At 35.2% G+C, this 20,279-nt stretch overlaps 1 long non-coding RNA gene across 4 annotated transcripts in view; it reads left to right on the forward strand.

Moving 5' to 3' along the window:
- The window catches only part of LOC141572197 (uncharacterized), an 839,411-nt gene that overhangs the window by 139,861 nt on the left and 679,271 nt on the right, over positions 1 to 20,279 (forward strand). For 3 of the 4 annotated variants that reach the window (XR_012497419.1, XR_012497417.1, XR_012497418.1), the window contains exon 4: positions 96 to 228. This is a non-coding gene — a long non-coding RNA (uncharacterized LOC141572197). Of the gene's footprint in view, positions 1 to 95; positions 229 to 4,160; positions 5,300 to 20,279 lie in introns of those variants that run through there. The other variant, XR_012497420.1, reaches the window with a different exon arrangement.

Genomic DNA, 20,279 nt, shown 5'->3' on the forward strand with positions numbered 1-20,279 from the left:
TATAATTTGTAAATATCTTGATGTTTTCCTATGATTTCTTTAGTCAAGGACATACTTTTGGTTTTGTATTGTTTTCATTTTCCTGTACACCACAGATGCTGTGACACTTTTGTCTTTAAATTTGGATTCTGCTGCTTGCTACTTCTGGGATCTTGGAAACTTGAATTTCCTCAGCCTCAGTTCCTCATGTGAAACACAAGAGGAATATACTGATTTCAAAGGATTATGGTAAGAATTAAATGAGATAGCTATGTCCAAGTTCTGAGGCTCCTCTTGCTTTAACTGTGGTCAAAGTATCTACTGAAGAACCTAACTAAAGACAGACATAGAAACTTTCTATAGCTATTTCATGTTTATCTACGATTTCCATGTGTTTTGATCTCACTGACACTTTCCTAAAGTGAAAATATTAAAAAGAGTCTCTGTATGCCTAAAAGATCATCTGCAATGTTATTAGGGTACCTATAGGTTAGAGATGTCAATCTTCATCGATTATAGCCCTACAGCTATCGTGATAATCAGCAGCAACATTCTAGTCATGTATATGTTATTATGCATTTCAGGAAGACTGTTAAGGTATTTCCAGAAAACAACCGCACTCTTTACTGAGCCCATCTATAAACTTTAGTAACCTAGTATTTAAAGGAATCTTTTGCATTCCTAAATATTTAAATCATATTGCTGTACAAGTTAAACATTTTGTCCCCTTTAGGTTGATATTTTATTCCTATGTAATAACATGATATTCCAATATAGGGCCATGTCCCCTCTAGCTTATTATATTTAATATATGTTTGGTTTTTTTTTTATTCCTGGAGTGAAATTTCTATCACTATTAAGTTAAATTAACACCTTTATGTTAGTAATCATTTACTCCAAACCCATAGCAAGTGGTCTACATGGTGCAATATAATAGACATGAAAACTTCTCTCTTTATCCTATATTAAAAATAACATTATCATCTTTCCATGAAATTCGTTAAATTAATTTCCATGTGAAATTCCTTAAATTAAATTTGCTCCTTGTGTAAAGAACTTAAACATTTAAGTCTCTACATTACATGTGGGTAAAAAGAGTAATGCATTAATTCGTAACCAATTATAAATTGTTTACCTTAAAAATCAGTTTCACTCTTCCAGAGACCAACATTATTCACATTGTTATAACACTTTATCCATACTTTCATCTTTCCATTCATGTTTTTGCAAAGAAAATAATTGTGAATATATGTGTATATGCAAATGACTAGGTGGAAACCTAAGAACAGGGGCCATGAGTTGATCATTTTTTAATGTTCAGTGCCTGGCATTCTGTCCTGGGCATGATAAGTTTTCAGTTAATAACTTTTGAAATGAGTAGAACTTACAGTTTGGGAAACAAAATAGGTTGCAATTGGACTGAGGATGGAGACAAAGGGCAACCCCAGATGTGGTAATGAGATCAAATTTGGCAATCCTGTGTAAGCATTAAGGAGTGCAAAGTTTGGAGTAAGGTGTGACAGTTTTCAAGTGTTCCTTGTTCTTATATGTACACAGTTAGCAACAGAATTTATTGACATAAAAAAGGACAATGCATACTTAAATCCCATTGTACTTTTAGTGAAAAAAAGCTATCAACAATTTTAACAGCCCTGTATCGTCAAGCAGAAGTTATTCAATACCATTTCAGCCTGAGTCTAATCATTTGTAAAAAGCTTGCTGTTCATAATAAACACCTATAAAATAAAAGCTTGCATTTCAGAGGAGACTTTAGGTGTTTGTTTATCTCCATGTCTCCATGATGTAAACATAACCTGTTTTTAAGATGTCAGAAACCTATAATGATCAACAGCACTATGTGCACTAAAACACTTAGTTTCCACAGACCTTAAATAGTATATCGCTACAAGGCGGAGAGTGTTCATGCTATAGAATTTCATTGTTTGCATTATATTTATCTAATATATGACTTTATAAGCACATTTTAACGTTGATATAACCATGTAGTAAATTCTCCTTTGCTTTAAACAAAAATATTTTTTGTGAATTAATTTTAAATAAATACGTTATTCTTGTGAGTGTGATTGTCTATGCAAGTGTAATTTAAGTGTTGTGTTTTTGCTTTTCTGTCTTAGGATACTGAATACTTATGATTGCTTTGATAGATATTATTAAATTCATAAGACCATATAATTGGGTTGAACCTATGAAGAGATATCATTGTGTGGAAAAATACTTGCAGGAAAGTGTCTTATATCCCTTTGACAAATGTTTTAGGCATTTAATTTTCATCTGAAATATACTTTGGGAACCCAAATGGCTTGGGAACAATTTGTTTTGAATCATGAAGCGTTAGAGAGGAAACTGTAAAACGCCTCCCAGAAACCCCCTTTACTAGCAGCAGCTATATCTACCTAATGTGTTCATTCATTCAACACAAATTTCTTAAAAGCCTATTATGTTTCAGGTACTATTTTAAGTGTGGAAGACATAGTAGCTTAAAAACAGGAAATAACATCCTGCCTTCATAAACTTACATTTTAATAGTGGTGACAAACAAATTTATTCAATCAGTGACTTTAGAAAGCATCAGTAAGGACAGGACCCAACAGTTCTGAGGCTCTGTATATCTCCATTTAATGTTTAACTCCTGTAATAGGCAATGTGAGAGGCTTAGCTTTAATTAGATGTCTCATAATTAGAATCAAAGAGCCACACCCAGCCAGAAACTTGAAAGACATTCTAATTTATATCTGCCATATTGTCCCCTTTGTCTGCCTTGTCTGTCTATACTTGCTTCTAAACAGCCAAAGATATTCCTACCTAATATAATTCAAATATTCTAAATGCAACAGAAAGTCTCTATAAAATTCACCTAACGTAAATGAAACTTTATACCCATTGAACAACAATTCAGTTTCTCCCACCTTCAGCCCCTGTGATCCAGTTCTAGATACTAGAAGTTAAAATCAAGGTGTTGGCAGGTTTGGTTTCTTCTGGAGGCCTCTTTCCTTCTCTTGCAGAGGCCACCTTTCCACTGTATCTGTATTTTCTAAGAGGGAAGGAGGAGACATTCTGAAAGACTCAGGATTTAGACAGAAAAAGACTATTTTAAAAGAGATTATCTAAATTGTTCAAGTATCCTGAATTTATATACATAATGGGATAAAATTAAACACTAATTTTAGAGGTTAAAATAATCAGAGTTGGAAAACACTTACTATAAAAATAACCACAGGTTTTTTTTGTTTGTTTGTTTGTTTGTTTGTTTGTTTGTTTTTTACCTAAACCTGCCTTTCAAGTTTTATCAGCAATATTTTCTTCTTATTTCTGTTAAGCAATGTGTTTCACTAAAGATATCTAAAGGTGTCAATAAATGAATATGTGCTTTTTAAATTTCTAATTAAATGAACTGATCCTAAATGGCATAACATCTTGATTTTATAAATATATTTAATATTTCCAAAATAATTTCCTTAATTTATTTTTAGGCTATTTAATGTGTGCTAGTCACTGGATGAAATAGCTTCCATTGAAAATGCAGGAGAAAAAGAATAGAAAAACGGGAGTAGTGTGTATATCTGCTTGATTCTCATTCCCTGGTGCATTCTGCTTTTCTTCGTCCATGTGATATTGCTTTCTTTGAACTCAATGAGTGTTCTTTGCAATGCAGTTATATAGGGAGTACAGAAGTGATGAGATTTCAGTACATGTAGTGAAGACTAGAAGTATTTTGCCTTCAAAAGAAGTCAGTGTTCAAAGAGCTGTCTCCCTTCAATGACAGACTTAAGACCAAAGGGCAGAATTTGAAGAAAAGACCAAGGAAGTAATTGAACAAATGAAATTCTCACATTCGAAATGGAGAAAAAAGTTTTTACTTTGAAGCAGCTGAGATCTCATAATTCTCCAATGAGTCAACACAATGTAATTAGATTTAGTCTCTGAACTCATGAGAACACAGCTGTCATATTGTCATTAGCATTAACAAACTCACAGACATTTTGGCCATCAGACTCTAATATAGACTTTAATGTCAAAGGTATTATTCAAATAGTTCTGTGGGTAGCAAGGTTCAATTCCTCTGGAATCTCCTGAATATATGAAGAATGCCTGTAACAATTGTCTAACAAAATAATGGAAGGTAGAAACATTTATTCATTACCTATCATCTCCCACTGTAGAATCTCTGCAAATTGTGTGTTTAAGTTCTGCCACAATCTGTAGTGTTTGTAGAACCCGAGGGCCAGAGGCAAAGACGAAGTGCACACACAAGAGACAAGATACTGTCAAGCCAAAGTTTGAATTCAAGCCTCCAAGGAAATAATCTATCTCAACATGCCTGAAATCAGAGGTAGGATTGAAAGAATACAATTGTAGATATCAAAGGCGCCTGAAACAGTCCACCACTTGTTCTGTGCTGAGCTGCTGATGTCTTATATGTAAACATTCCTGTGGCAATGACTTTAAGGGGTGTGATCTCTACAAAAGACTTGATAACACAAGAATTAGAGAGGCATGCTGTAGATCCAGCTGCTGCAACTGTCATTGATAGTCATCTTCCTTCCCTACCATCTCTTCTAGTTTCTCATCGCTGTCAGCAAGGGTGACAGCTAGAAAAATTGGTTTGCGTGGTTATGTTATATAAGCCTTCCAGCCTGTGTGTTCTGAGTCCTTACTTGTCTTTCCCTATTACTCCATGTTTCCTGCAATTGCCCATTCACTGTCTTCACTAGGCATGAATGCAACAAAAATGGCACATCAAATAACTCAAGTTCACACATGCAGCCATCGTGTACTAGCACTCCCTGCTCCCCATAATCACAGTTGACTTTTTTAGCCAGTAGACTAATGTATTTCCTTGTCTTCTGTTCCACTGGCCTGAGAAACACAAAGTAGCCAGGTGGTAGTTTAAACTTTGAATTTAGGTAGCTATTATAGGTGCTCTGCTTTACCAGCCAAATCCCATTTCAAGACTAAAAGATTTATTCCCTTAGCTCTCTGAAGTTTATCGTCTGATAGCCAGTCCTCCTGGGAACTTGCCCTTGGCTGAAAAGGCAGCTATCTTTGGACAGGTTGGACTTCCTTTTCTGGAAAGCTTATATTCAAGACTCATCAGTGCAGGCATATAAAGGTCCAGCCTCCTACCTTAAATTGTGTGAACTCTGAAGGCAATCTCAGTTTTTTGGTTTTTGTTTTTTTATACTCCATAGAATATGCTAAGATATTTTAGGATCACACTGCAGCCCAATGTCTCCGTTTGCCCAATACTGATTCCTTTACTTACTCAATCCTGCTTCTTTCCCTTGCTCTAGAGGTATTGGTTCTAAGAGCTGTATTAGTAAGGCTTATACAGAGTAACAAAATATGCATACATACATACATACATGCATACATACATACATATACAAATATTTATTATAAGGTAATGGATTAAATGATAATTGAGGCTGAGAAATCCAATAATCTGCTTTCTGCAGGTTAGAAACCCAGGATGCCAGTAGTGTAGTTTGAAGGCCTGAGGGCAGGAGAGCTATTGATGTTGATTCCAGTCTGAATCTGAAGGCCTGAGAACCATATTGGTGTTCCGACTCAATAGTGGGACACAGAGCAAATGTGACCTTCCTCTGTCTTTTTGTTTCATTCAGTCCCTCAGTGGATTAGATAATACCCACACATTGGAAGGGCAATCACCTTCACTCAGTCGACCGATTCAAATGCTAATCTCTTCTGGAAACACCCTAACAGATATACGCAGAAATAATGTTTAACCACATATCTGGGTACTCCATGTCTCAGTCAAGTTGACACATAAAATTAACAAGCATGGTGATGGAAGAAGAACTGACTCTGGGTGGTGAACACACAATGGGATTTATAGATGATGTAATACAGAATTGTACACCCGAAATCTGTGTAACTTTACTAACAATTGTCACCCCAATAAACTTTAATAAAAAGAAATAACAAGCATAAGTCTACGTCTTGTCTACTTGACACCCATATGTATCTCCCAAACCATAATTAGTATCCAAATGAAGATAGTAGCAAGGTCATAATTCAAGCTAACATGATACAACTATGCTGTGTACAACTGAAAATGCACTAATCCTTCCTCAAAAGAGACAATTAAGTCCTTTCTCCTTGATGCTTCATAGATTAAATACTATGATGTACAATTAAGAATATTTAAAGACTATAATATAATATCAATACATCTTACTTTACATGATAAAGGAATACGAATAGAAAGAAAACACATACCAGGTAAAACGATTAAGTTTTCGAACTCATCCTAGAGAAAGTGCTACAAACCTCATTGCTGAATATCACTATGGTCACCTTTGAAGTACCTCCTTTGGGAAGCTGTGCACCAATTCTAGCACCTAGTCCACCCTTCAAAGCAATTTTGGAATGCTTTTTCTGGAATGGCCATCAGAGCAGTGGTCATATTACCCTTGATATTCTGAATATCATCAAAATGTCTTATTTTCAATATTTCCTTTATCTTCAGGTAAAGAGAGAAGTCATTGGGGGCCAGATAAGGTGAGTAGGGAGGTGTTCCAACACACTTATTTGTTTACTGGTTAAAAACTCCCTCACAGACAGTGCCATGTGAGCTGGTGCATTGTCGTGATGCAAGAGCCATGAATTGTTGGCAAAAAGTTCAGGTCGTGTAACTTTTTCGCATAGCCTTTTCAGCACTTCTAAATAGTAAACTTGTTAACTGTTTGTCCATTGGTACAAATTCATAATGGATAATCCCTCTGATATATTTAAAAACAAAGTTTAGTGACGTCATTGCAATAAGTAAGTTCTTTAACTTAATTGTCAGACCTTGTATATGCTTATTTATATATGGAAACATTTATACATATACACACTTAATACACACACACTCAAATATGTTTCTAACAAACCAAGGCAGAAACACTTATGAAAATTATAGTCTTTACTTATTTTAAAAAACATATTACCGCTTTAAACTCAAATCCAAAAAATTGTCTTTTTTTTCACTCTGATTTTGTTGTCCTTTTGATTGCTATAGGTTGTGACTTAGAGGCTTCAAAAATCTGATAAGTTGTCTGTTTCTCTAACTCTCTTTTTAACTTTTCAACATTATGACACCACACATGTGCTTGTACATTCTATAAGTCTCTAGCACATTGCTGACATATTCATTCTGATCAGCGATAAGAAAATAAATATGGATCCCCTAAAAATCTGCAAGGGATTCGCAGATGTTTCTAACATATGCAGTATTAGAAAAGATATGCTAGCAATGAAGAGAGATACATTAAACTGTTTTGTTAACATCACATAATGAAACTCTTCCAACAACTGGTTGTAATTTAGGAAACTCACTCCTTGCATAATCTCTGAAGTTAACTGCCAGAGTAATGACATTTAGAGAAATATGCAGAGGCAATATACTCTTTCTATTAATTTATTCTTTTAAAGACCTAGTGTAAGAGACCAACTAGGATGATTTTCCCTTACAAGAACTAACTTTCCTTGTAAATTTGTTTAAATAAAACCAATAAAATTTTGGCATGTGCTGGATTTTTGGCCTTTCTTTCCCACAAGCAAGAACATTGACTTTCATGACATTTTTCTCCTGCAGAAAACTGATGAAAATTTTTTATATTTCATACACTGACTGAAAAGTAGAAAATATTGTTTAATATTGGCTCAATGCAATGTTATCTGAAAATCAGTGTATTTTATTAAACTGAATAATGTGCTTGATTTGTTACTTGCCATGAGGATATAATGGCATATTTAATGAGTAGATGTAGGAACTGTTTGTCTTAGTTTTTCAACAGGGTTATGTTAGTGTCCAAAGGATATAGAAAATAAAAGAATGTATAAATTTTAAAAATATTAGATAGGCTTTTTAAATCTCATCAAATATATAATTAATTAAAAAACAGTTAAAATCTATCTCTTTATGTAGTACTATTAAGAGCTAGTACATACAGAAATTGGAAAAAGACCAAATAATGCAATTTGTTAGTTGAGTGATTCTTTTCTGAAGAAAAAATTAAAAATAATTATAAAAGGTCATGCATATACTTCTTAAAAACATGTACTATTTTGCTAGACTCAATTAATATGCTATAAAATAATTCCGATAATGCTAATATTCTATGATTTTTATATTAAGAGTGATTAATGGAGAAATAGGATTGAAAAAAGAGAAACAAAATGAGGAATATATTTGGGGGAATACAGAAAATAAAATGGAAGCCTGTAGAGAAAAAAATAGTAGAGATACAAAAACAGAAATCTAAAAAGTGGAAACAATATCAAGTACATTATTTACATATAAAAATACTTTTTGATAGTGATGTCAAAAAATAAAGTCATCTTGACTATATTGATTCTTCCAAATAATAAATAGTATATGTTTTTCAATTTTATTTGAATCATATTTAAATTCTCTATTTTTCTAGGTTTTTAAAAAATGGTTTTGCACATTCTTCATTAAATTATTCTAAATACTTTAAATATTTTGACGTTGTTATTTTTTAAAGATTTTAATTATAACATAGCTAACATACAGTATTATATTACTTTCAGATATATACCATAGTTATTCAACATTTATATACCTAAAGCAGTGATCACCATAATAAGTCCACCAACCATCTGACACTGTACTATGCTATCATGTTATTGACTGTATTCCCTATGTTGTATATTGCATCCCCATCACTTATTTGTTTTATATGTGGAAATTTGAATCTCTTATTCCACTCTGCCTCCTCCTCTTTTTAAATTTTTTAAATTACATTTGAAATTCAATATTTTATATTAATTTATATTTATTATTTTAATATATTTTATATTAATACATATAATATTTATGTATTTTAAATTAATATAATACATATATTTCATTATATTTTATATTAATCTCAGGTATACAGTATAGTGGTTCTCCATAGTGCCCACCTGCACTATACATAATTATTACCATATTATTGATTATATTCCCTGTGCTTTACATCCCCATGACTACTTTGTGGTAAACCGATATGTACCTCTTGACTTCCCCTTCTTCATCCATCCCCAAACTGCTTCCCATCTAACAGTGATTAAAATGCTTTCTGTTTCCATGAGTTTGTTTCTGTTTGTTTTGAGTTTGTTTGTTTCATTTTGTTATTGATTCCACATATAAGCAAAATCACACTACATTTGTCTTTCTCTGTCTGAGTCTCCACTCAGCACAATACCCTCCAGGTCCATCCATGACACCACAGATGGCAAGAACCCATTCCCTTATATGGGTTTTCTTTATGTATATATTCCATTGTATATATGTATCACCTCCTCTTTATGCATTCATCCATCGATGCACACCCAGGCTGCCTCCACATCTTGGCCACTGTAAACAATGCTGCAATGAACATATGGATGCACACATCTCCTTAAAGCAGTGTTTTGGGTTTCTCTGGGCAAATACCCTGAAATGGGATTACTGGGTTCTTCATTGCTTCTTCTTATAACCTTTGATTTAAAGTTTATTTGTCTGGTATAAGTATTGCTACCCCAGATTTTTATGTTTTTTGTTTGTTTGTTTGTTTGTTTCCATTTTCATGGAATATCTTTTTAAATCCCATAACTCTCTGTCTATGTGTGTCTTTCAATCTGAGCTAAGCCTCTTATAGGCAGCATATGTAAGGGTTTTATTTTCTTATCCATTCAGCCCTCCTATGTGTTTTGATTGGAGCATTTAATCCATTTACTTTGAAAATAATTATTGACATATATGTAATTGTTGCCATTTTATTATTCATAATTTTGATTAGTTTTCTATCTTAAAGAAGTCCCTCTAAGATTTTTTGTAATACTGGTTTAGTGGTAATGAACTCCTTTAGCTTTTTCTTATCTGGGAAACTCTTTATCTGTCCTAAGAAAGTTATCAGTCATTATTGCTTCAAATAGGTTCTCAACACCTTGCTTTCTGTCTTCTCCTTCTTGTACCCCAATGCTGCGAATGTTGTTATGCTTGACGTAGTCCCAGAGGTCTCTTAAACTATCCTCATTTTATTTATTTATTTATTTATTTATTTATTTATTTATTTATTCTTGTTTTCCTTTTACTGTTCTGATTGAGTGATTTTGGCTACCTTGTGTTTCAAATCACGGATTCAATCCTCTGCTTCATCTAACCTGCTGGTGATTCCTTTTAGTGCATTCTTCATTTCAGTTATTGTATTCTTCACTTCTGACTGTTTCTTTTTATGGTTCCTGTGTCCTTTTCAATGGTTGCAATGTCTTCGTTGAAGTTCTCACTAAGTTACTTGCGCATTCTTATAGCCATTGTTTTGAACTCTGTATCTGGTAGGTTGCTTGCCTCCATTTTTTTGGCGTTTTCCCCTGTTCTTTCATTTGGGATGCATTTCTTTGTTTCCTCATTTTGGCTGCCTCTCTCTGTTTGTTTCTGTGTATTAGGTAGATCTGCTATGTCTCCCAACCTTAGCTAGGTGGCCTTATGTAGGTGCCATGTGGAGCTATGGCACAGTCTTTCTGGTCACCTGCTCTGGGTACTCCAGGAGTGTCCCTAGTGTGGGTTATATGTGCCTTCCTTCTACAATTGTGACTTGCTTCCTATTAGCACATCAGTGGTTGGTATTAACCCTCAGGCTGATTTGCTGTGGGGTTTGTCAACATCCACAGCTTATGGGCTGCTGTGGGTGGGGGTGCTTACTGTACTGAGTGGGATTCACCCCAGTGGGCTATGGTGCCTGTTGAGACCCTCCTTCATGTATGCCACTTGTGGGGCTAATTGGGTGGTACTCTGCTGTGGTCTGAAGCCAGCCTCCAAGAAGTATGTTGGTTCTGGGGCTTCATGGGAGGGGCTCTGGTACAGATCCAAGTCACCCACTCTCTGTGACCTGCCAGTTGCTACCTTGTAGGAGCTACAAAACAATCCACAGTTCTTTGCTGCCTGTAATATACCTGGGAGAAGCCACAATTCCAAACCGCAGACAACTGCCACAAGTACTGTGCCTGGAAAGCCAGAATACGCCAAGGTTTAGCCACTGATAGAGCCTTGTACAGTATGCAAGTTGGGTGAGTCAGGTTTTCAGGGAGTCACTAGAGTGTGAAGAGTTGTGGTCACCAGGTTAATGTAAAATCTGGTTTGGTGCCAGTGCTGAGCCTGGAACTACTAAGCAAAAGTGTCAGAGCACATCAAGGCCAGTTACCACCCACCTGGGACATGCCAGACTTCAGTAGTTTTCCAAGATAGAGTTCAATGCAGGCAGTGCTGGCTGCTGGTGAGAAAGTATCTCTGGTGGAATTGTGGGAGTTGTGTGGAGCAGGGTCCCATTGGATCTCACCAGACCAATCAGATTCACATTTGGTCCTGTGGGGGAGGGCTCAACACAGGAAAGATGGTATCCACCTGCCTGCTGCAAGGGAAAAGTGCCGTTCACAGGGAAAATGGCCACAGTCCTTCAGCTCTAGCTCCAAGGTCGGATAGCTCAATCTTTTCCCTGGATGCCTCTGATGCTCCTCCTCCTCTGGAGCCCAGGGTGAGTGCCTGCAAGTGAGTGAATCTGGGGGCGGACCCCTTAAGAAGATGTCTGGGTTTCCTGCAGCCTTCTGTCCCACCCAGATGGTTGGAATCCCCACTGTTTTTCACATCCAGATGCTGTGTGTGGTGGAAGTTCCTCTTCCCAATACCAGTACTCTGGGCTGGGGAGCTTGGTGTAGGGGACTGGGGTCCCTTGGTGCTCTGGGGGTAACCTCCGGGGCCGAGCTATTTCTCCTGATTCTCGACTGCCGTACATTGGTTTTGGGCCTGTTCCATTGTCTCAATCTCTCTGCCCAGTCTCAACATGGCTTATATCCTCAGTTATAAAATTTCTGTTCAGCTAGACTTCAGATAGTTCTCCAGGTTAATTGTTCTATAATTTAGCTATAATTTTAATGTGTTCACAGAAGTACAGAGGCACTGTTTATCTATTCCTCCAAGTTGGATCCAGTGAAATCAACTGTTTTTCCTATGCATATCCTGTTTTCTGTAAAACTGCTTATTTTTATGAATTTAGCAGGAAAGCATTCATTCTTTCACTTCTAAGTATAATGTTAGATATGGGTTTTATTTAGATGCCCTTAATAACACTAAATTTCTTTTATTCCTTTGTTAAGAATTTTCATAATGGAAGTCTGTTGAATATTGTCAAATGATTTCTACATCTTTTAAGACTGTTTTTTTCTTTCTTATTTTTTCTTTGTTTTGTTTTGTTTTGTTTATGAATATGGCATACTGAATTTATGGTCCTGCATTATACCCTGCTTGCTTATTATGTATTATCTTCGTTATGTATTAATAGATTGAATTTGTTGTTATGTTCTTAAGTTGTTTGCTGTTCTTGAGTTTGTTTTAAGGTCTGGCACTCAGGATATACTGGGTTTATAAAATGAGGTAGAAATAGTTCCACTCTTTAATGAAAGAAGTTTTAAAAATTTGGCATTTTATTTTAAATGTTTGGTCAAATTCACTGGTGTAGTTATCTGGGTCTGATGTTTTCTTTATTATAAGGTTCTAATTACACATTAAATCCCATATATATATATGGCTCTTTAGATGTATGTTTTGTTTTAGCTTTATTAATTTGTTTTTCAATAAATTTGATAATTCCATGTAAGGTGTGTGAGTTATTAGTATAAGTTCTTCATAAAATTATCTTATAATTTACATATCTGTAATAATATCTCTAGTGATGTCTCTTCTTTTTTTTCTGATACTGATAACTTTTGCACAACTTTTGTTGTTAATCAATCTAGCTATAGGTTTATCATTTATATTGATTATTTTAAAATAATTGGCATTTTGCATCTCTGAAATTACTTTTCTTTATCCATTTTCTGTTTTTTTAATTTCTGCTCTTATTTTTATTATTTACTTATTTCTTATATTGAGTTTAATTTGTGCATTTCTCACTTCTTAAGGTGGAATTTTAGATAATTGACATAAACCTTACCTTTTTTCTAATATCAATGTTAAAAGCTATGCATTTTCCTCAAAGCATACTCTCTATGTATACCATAATTTTGGTATGTTGTGTTTTAATCATTTAGGTTATAGTATTTTTAAATTCTTCTTCTGATTTTAAAACTGATTCTTAAGTTAAATATGTTTGGGTAAAAGAATATTCTGCGCATGATATGAGTCCTTTAAAATTTATTGATACTTATTTTATAGCCCAGTATATTATCTACATCAGCCAAGATTCAAGGTACATTTTAAAAGAATGTGCATTTCATCATTGCTTATATCATGTTTTATAAAGTTCAATTAGGTCAATTTGGTTAAGAGATGTGTTCTAGTTTTTCCTTAGTGATATTCTCTCTATTGTTATCAACTAAGACAGAATATTGAAATCTCCAACTATATCTATGGATTTACTGCTTCTTTGAATTCATTTAGTTTTTGTTTTATATATTTTAAGTCCTATCATTAGGTGCAGGCCCATTTAAAATTGTTTTCTCTTTTTCAGGAAATGACACTTTTATCATTATAAAACATATTTATCTTTAGTAAATAATTTGTTCTAAATTCTACTTTGTCCTACTTTATAGGTATAGCTTTCTTGTGATTATTGTTTACATGTAATATCTTTTTCCATCCTTTCAAGTTTTATACATCTATATCTTTCTGTTAAAATATTCTTCTTGTAGGAAGCATATGGTTAAATCTTTTGTTTGTATATTACCTGATGATGTCTACCATTTTACTGCAATGCTGAAACTAGTTAATATTTATCTATATTTATAATGGAGCTAATAATACCATTTGCTTTTTATTTTATGTATTATTTTATGCCTTAATTTTCTCTTATTGTATTCTCCCTATCGACATGCCTTCTTTATGGTTGAATACTGTTTAATTTCAAAATTTTAAAATTCTGCTGGATGATTAGCTATATTTCTTTGTTTTAAATCTGCAATTGTTGCTTTAAGATTTGCAATACCATCATGGTCCTGTAATGATGTTTCAGTCAATAGTGACCACATATAAGATGGTAGTTCCCTAAGATTATAATGAAGACTATAAGAAATGGAAGAATATGTGGTTCAGGACAAATTTTTTTTTCTTTTTTCTTTGCTGGGAGCAATATCTGTGAGGATTGGCAACAGATTTCATCTCATACCACTTCAATTTTGAGTGCATAGATCATATCCCGGTAGTCAGCCCCTGAATTGTTTCAGCATAGAGGAGACTGTTCCACGAGTGCTACATATTCAGAGAGTACCACAGCTCTTCCAGAAAAGCTTGATGGTCTTCAGAGTACATTGCTGTAAATTCTTTATTGAGGAGCTAATATCCTGTATGAGGACGTAGATCCACAAGAGCTAACTTAATAAGCATTAAGTGCCATTACCACTTTTTAGTAAATGTTTTCTGTGGTAGTATGGAGCCAGCCTGTCCCTATACTTTGGAAATATTTTCAGGTTGTAATAATGCACAGCATTGATAATTTTATTTCTTCTATCAATTTAATGTCAGAGAGAGCCCCTTTTGCCAGATAGGGTCAATGAAACAAAAAAATAAATTTCCAAAGTCAAAATAATGAATCCTTAGTTCTACACCCCCTTCATGTTAAACCACCTATTTTTTAAGAATACCACAAAGTTCCGTAATCTGACCACTGGTCCAACATGTGGAAGCCCAAACTACATTGACATGACAATCCTATATGTTCCTTAATCTCTCTATCTTGATTTGTTATTCCTACTGATCATCAGGCCACCTTTCATTCCCTCCTGTCACCATATGGTGATCTATTCTTACATAGCCAATCTCTCCTCAGTATTTGTAATCAATCCAGCCCATATCCCTGTTCATGGAGCAGCATGGACAGCTTTGATGTTCTATTTCTGATCCTGTCAGAAGGAAGCAGGAGGAGGGCTTATGGGACAGTGTTTATAAAGTCTTCAGCAGTGTACAGTGATGCCCGAGGCCTTTACATTCACTCACTGCTCACTCACTGACTCACGAAACAAAAAAGTTTATATTGTATTTTTACTGTACCTTTCTGTGTTTAAATATATTTAGATTCAAAAATACTTATTGTATTACAGCGGCCTGTAGTATTCAGTACAGTAACATCCTCTTCAGGTGTGAAGCTTAGGAAAAATAGATTCTACAATAAAATCTAGGCATGTAGTAGGCTATGTTATCTAAGTTAGCACAACAAAAACTAACATTTCTCAGAATGTATCCCTTGTTGTTAAGTGATGCATGACTGCATACATTGTTAAATTATTATGGCCTACCTTCAAATATTACTATATGTATTGTTATTATTACTATTATTATTATAATACAACTTCAAATGTAAGGACCTTTCAACAATAACCTTTAATTTCTACATTCCATCCTTTGTGCTTCTGTCATCATACGTATCACTAATTAATTTAAATCTCAAAATACATTGTTATCCTAGAGATCATTTCTAAAGGTCATTATAAATATAATAGATGAATGACTTTAGGAAAATAGATCACCATGTTTTTCTCCCTGCTTTCACCATGTTTTGTCCAAGTACTAGTATTATTGGTATTACCCGGGAGTTTGTTGTAAATGCAGCATCTCAGTCCCCATCCATATGTACTGAATCAAAGCTACAGTTTAATAATATCCCCATGTGATTTGTATGCATTTTAAAGATTTAGAAACATTGTTCTAATCTACTTTGAGTGCAAGTTTCTGAGAAAGCTAATGATCAGTAAAGACTGAGTACGTTAGTTCTTTGATACTATGAAACCTAAGGCATTTCGGGGATGATTTTCTAGTTCCTTTTGGGGATTTGTAGTTCCTTTACTTTAACAGTAGAGTCTTTGTAGATTTTTCATGGGCATTTTTAATTTAACAAGATCTAGTAGCATCATCCCTCTTACAATAAATGTAGTCAAATTCAATTTTGCTAACACTTTCCAGAGGTACTTATTTACTTTGCTACAAGAGAATCTTGAGATTCTCATATAAATTTGAGGCAAAGCAAAAGATCATGTTATTTCCAGATTCCACATCGAAGTCCTTGTAAGTATCTTACAGATAAAAGTTAACTGTCAAAGATTTATATCCTGCACGATAGCATTTCAGAAAGGGAGTTAGCAATCCACGATGCTATATAACTACAATCTTCGCGCTGATACATTAGTCTCCCGATGAACCAAGTGAGTAGTTGATACTACTCCAAGAACTATATATGCCATCAGCGACAGGCCAGGAAGCCATATTTCTACCACATTGTATTATTGCAGCCACAGAGTATGAACCTGTCACCTGATTACATCCGTGAAGAAACTGATGTTCTCCCATCTGATAAACATTGCCGGTGAATAGACCCACTGGCCAATGTTCTGCCAGTCCTTTATTATATGCTTCTGGCAGTGCTGGTGTTCCTTAATCATGCAGCATAAACAATTCAAAGTCAAGGGTTGGAGGTCCTTTCCAAAATTTGACATCTTTCTTTACTAGATCCATATGCGTTATCTCAGAGGGTTCTGAGAACAATGATAGTATTATACTTACTAATGGTCTTCTGTCCATGAGTATCTCAAAAAATCAGGTGCAAAGTATATGCTTTGTTTAACTACATAATTTTTTCAATCAGAAAATATTTATTGGATGTGGTATTTTCTCAACTATGTCAATTTATCTATTCATTCAGAGAATATTTTCAGCTTCTATAGATATGCCAGGAAATTTATTGAGTGCTGGTTAAAAAACAGACAGCTTTACTAGTACAATATTTTAAGGACACTCTCCCTGATCTCAAACTCGTAATAACCAAGTAGGGAGATACACAAGAAAACACTTAAAATATAATGAATTAAAAATAAGAATTAAATGAAAAATGAGTTGAGGCATACTGAAGTTTGTGCAAGTGGAGGGAAATGAATGCCTAGCCAAATCTGAATAGTGTAAGTCATTTTTTTTCTCACTGTAGAAATCTTAGGTAAATTTATTGCTACTTCCCAAGCATAATGTAAACAAACAAATAAACAAACAAAAACAATGACCGGTTCATAATTTTCCAAATTTATTGAAAAATTAGAAAAATAATTTATTCAAAGTAACAAGATAGGAAGTAATGTCAAAGGGTGAAAATAATGTGACTCATACCAAATTTCCCCAGTCCTGGTTTGAGAATCCCGCTCCTACATACCTCCTGACTTCCAGAAATGGCAAAACCAAATTACTCCCAAACAATAAATAATTTCTATACATCTCCATGTCCCGTATGCACCCCCCACCCCCCAATAAAATAAAATAAAATCTCTTCGGTGTTCAGAGAAAGAGAAACACCTCCTAAAATTTCTTAAGCCTTTATTTCTTGCCTTGAAATCACAACTCCATTGCTCACAGCTTCTCTCTGCTCATAGATTTGTTGTCCTGCTTTCTGGCCTAAAAATACCTCAGAGCACAGTATTTTATTAACAATACATTTTCTAGTTTCCAATATACTCCATATTAAATAACAGCATAATAGGCATAATAACCATCCAGCATGTGTAAGCCAAGTTAGTTCTAGTGTGCTTTGCTTTTGTTTTTAACCATTCCTCCAGTTCAAGGACAAGAGAGAAGATTGATCTGTTTTCTTATTTTGTTCTACATTCCCTGTGATAAATTGTCCTATAACAAGAAAACACACACACTCACAATACACAAGTAACAAGCATAGTCAAACACAAATACCTACGTCCATAAAAACAGGACTGATAGAGAGACAAAAGGAAGTCTAACTCTGTAGTAAAGAAACTAACTTTTGAGTGACAATTTTACTTACAGACAATTCAGAATTATGGAGTATTTTCACGTTTTCCTTTGTAGATTTCAACTATGCCATCCCCTAAAGTGCGATACTCTGGGAACTTAGTTCCATGTCATAGTAATTCTGATATTTTAAAATTATTTTATTATATAGTAACAATATATAGAATTAACAGTAACTTCTTTTGTTCCTTTGTTGGTCAATATTGCCTATATTGGTTTCATGTTCTTTAATGTGTTTCCTCCAACTTTGCTCTTCTTTTTCCCAAGTTTTGGTTATTGATATTCCCTTAAGATGCCATATAAATTTTAGGATGGATTTTTCTATATTCATAATTTCTCTCTTTCAATAGTTTGAATATTTGGTTCCACTCCCTCCTGGCTTGTAGAGTTTCTGCTGAAAAATCTGATGATAATCTAATGTCTTTCCTTTGTAGGTTACCGTCTTCTTTTCCCTGGCTGCATTAAGGATTCTTTCTTTGTCATTGATTTTTGACAGCTTCAATACAATGTGCCTTGGAGAAGGCCTTTTGGGGTTGAGGTAATTAGGTGTTCTATTTGCTTCTTGGATTTGAGGATCCACTTCTTTCCACGAGTTTGGGAAGTTCTCATCAACTAGTTGTTTGAATATACTCTCTGTTCCCTTCTCTCTTTCTTCTCCTTCTGGTATATCCATTATTCTTATATTGCTCTTTCTGATGGAGTCAGAAAGTTCTTGTGGAGTTCTTTCATTTACTTTAAGTCTCAAGTCTCTTTCTTCTTTCATCCATGTCATTTCCATGTTTCTGTCTTCAATGTCTCTGATTCTTTCCTCCATCTGGTCAACTCTACTACTTAAGCTGGTTATTTCGTTTTTCATTTCTTCTATTGAGTTCTTAATCTCCAGAAATTCTATTTGGTTGTTGTTGTTGTTTTTTTTTTAAATTTCACTCTCCTTGGTAACATGTTCATGTTGTTCTTTCATTGTGTTTCTGAGTTCATTAAACTGCCTTTTCATGTTTTTTTGCATCTCGTTGAATTTTTTTCAGAACTGCAATCTTGAATTCTCTGTCATTTAAGTCACATATTTCCATATCTTTAAGTTCCTTTTTTTGGAAACTTTTCACTTTCTTTCTGAGCTGTCTTGTTGCCTTGGTTATTCATGGCTATTACTGATTTATTATTTCTCTTCCTAGACATCTACAGGAGTGGCTTCTGCAACAGGTTGTTAGGAAGAGGTCTTTCTTTTGTTTTCCACTATGTGTTGGTAGAATGTTTTATTTTCTCTCCGACTGCATCTTTTTTTCTCTCTCACACTATGGGGGAATTCCCAGGAAGGAAGGCTTCTCCTCTGTTAACAGTTTGCCTGGTTGATAGGGCGCCGCCTCTGTGTGGGGATGCAGAGAGGTTTTGAAGTTCCAAAGCTCTTCCTGCACCAGATTCAGAGCCCGTGTGCTTCAGCAATTCTGTTTACTCCTGCAGGGATCCACCCAGATAGGTGGGGACAGGGGCAGGGTGGGTTGTGAGAGGTGGCCCAGAGCAATGTCAGCGACCACCACCACAGCCAGTACTGCTTCCACAGCTCCCTCCCCTTTGCAAGAACCAGTTGGGCTGTAAATCTGTGTCTGCAGACCACAGTTCTCAGAACTGCAAGTATTCTGTCCTTCAGATCTGACATTGCTACTGTTCCGCTTCTAGCACTGGGCAGGTGGGGACGGGGTGAGTTCTGGCAGGGTGGAGGGGCAGCTAGTGACAGTGCCTAAGGCTGCAGTGTGGGCTTAAACCACCTTCTCTGTTGCAGTGAGGGTTTAAACCACCATTTTCAGCCTTCTTCCCTCAGCTTTTGTTCTGAGGTCTCTGCCATGAGTGTTGGATTCAGCCATGTTATATGCTGTCCCCTCAGCCTTGTGGGCCATAAGCAAAGTCCTAACAGTCCGAGTTCTTCCCTCTTCTGCAGCTGCGGTAGTTCTGGGATGCAGCGAGCTCGGAGCACTGAGCTAGTTCTGAGTCCTGCTCCTGCGCGTCCCCATTGCCACACTTCTCCCTTCCCTCCTCCCCTGCCCGCCCAATTCGCCCACCTTAGGTGAATTCAGTAGTGAACCTCTTCATCTTGCCTGTCTGCTGTGCAGGGATTCTTTGTGGAGTTATATTTGTTCAATTTGTTGTAAATTCCAGGGGCGATTTCCAGGGGCTCACTTCACAGCGCCATTTTGATGATGTCACTAGTGTGTTGATTTTGTATCCTGAAAATTTGCTAAATGTGTATATTAGTTCCAACAGTGTGCATGTGTGTGTGTGTGTGTATGTGTGACATCTTTAAGGTTTTTAAATATGTCTTGCCATTTCTATGAGATTACTTTGCTTCTTTTTGTTCTCCATGTGTATTCCTTTTATATCAATTTCTTGTCTAATTGCTCTGGCTGGAATACCAATGGAATGTTGAATCAAAGTGGTGCAAGTTAGCATTCTCGTTTTGTTTCTGATTTTAGGAGAAAAAAGCTTTCAGTGTTTCACACTTGTGTGT

This window comes from Rhinolophus sinicus, linkage group LG06 (genome assembly GCF_036562045.2).
Source record: "Rhinolophus sinicus isolate RSC01 linkage group LG06, ASM3656204v1, whole genome shotgun sequence".
Taxonomy (NCBI): domain Eukaryota; kingdom Metazoa; phylum Chordata; class Mammalia; order Chiroptera; family Rhinolophidae; genus Rhinolophus; species Rhinolophus sinicus.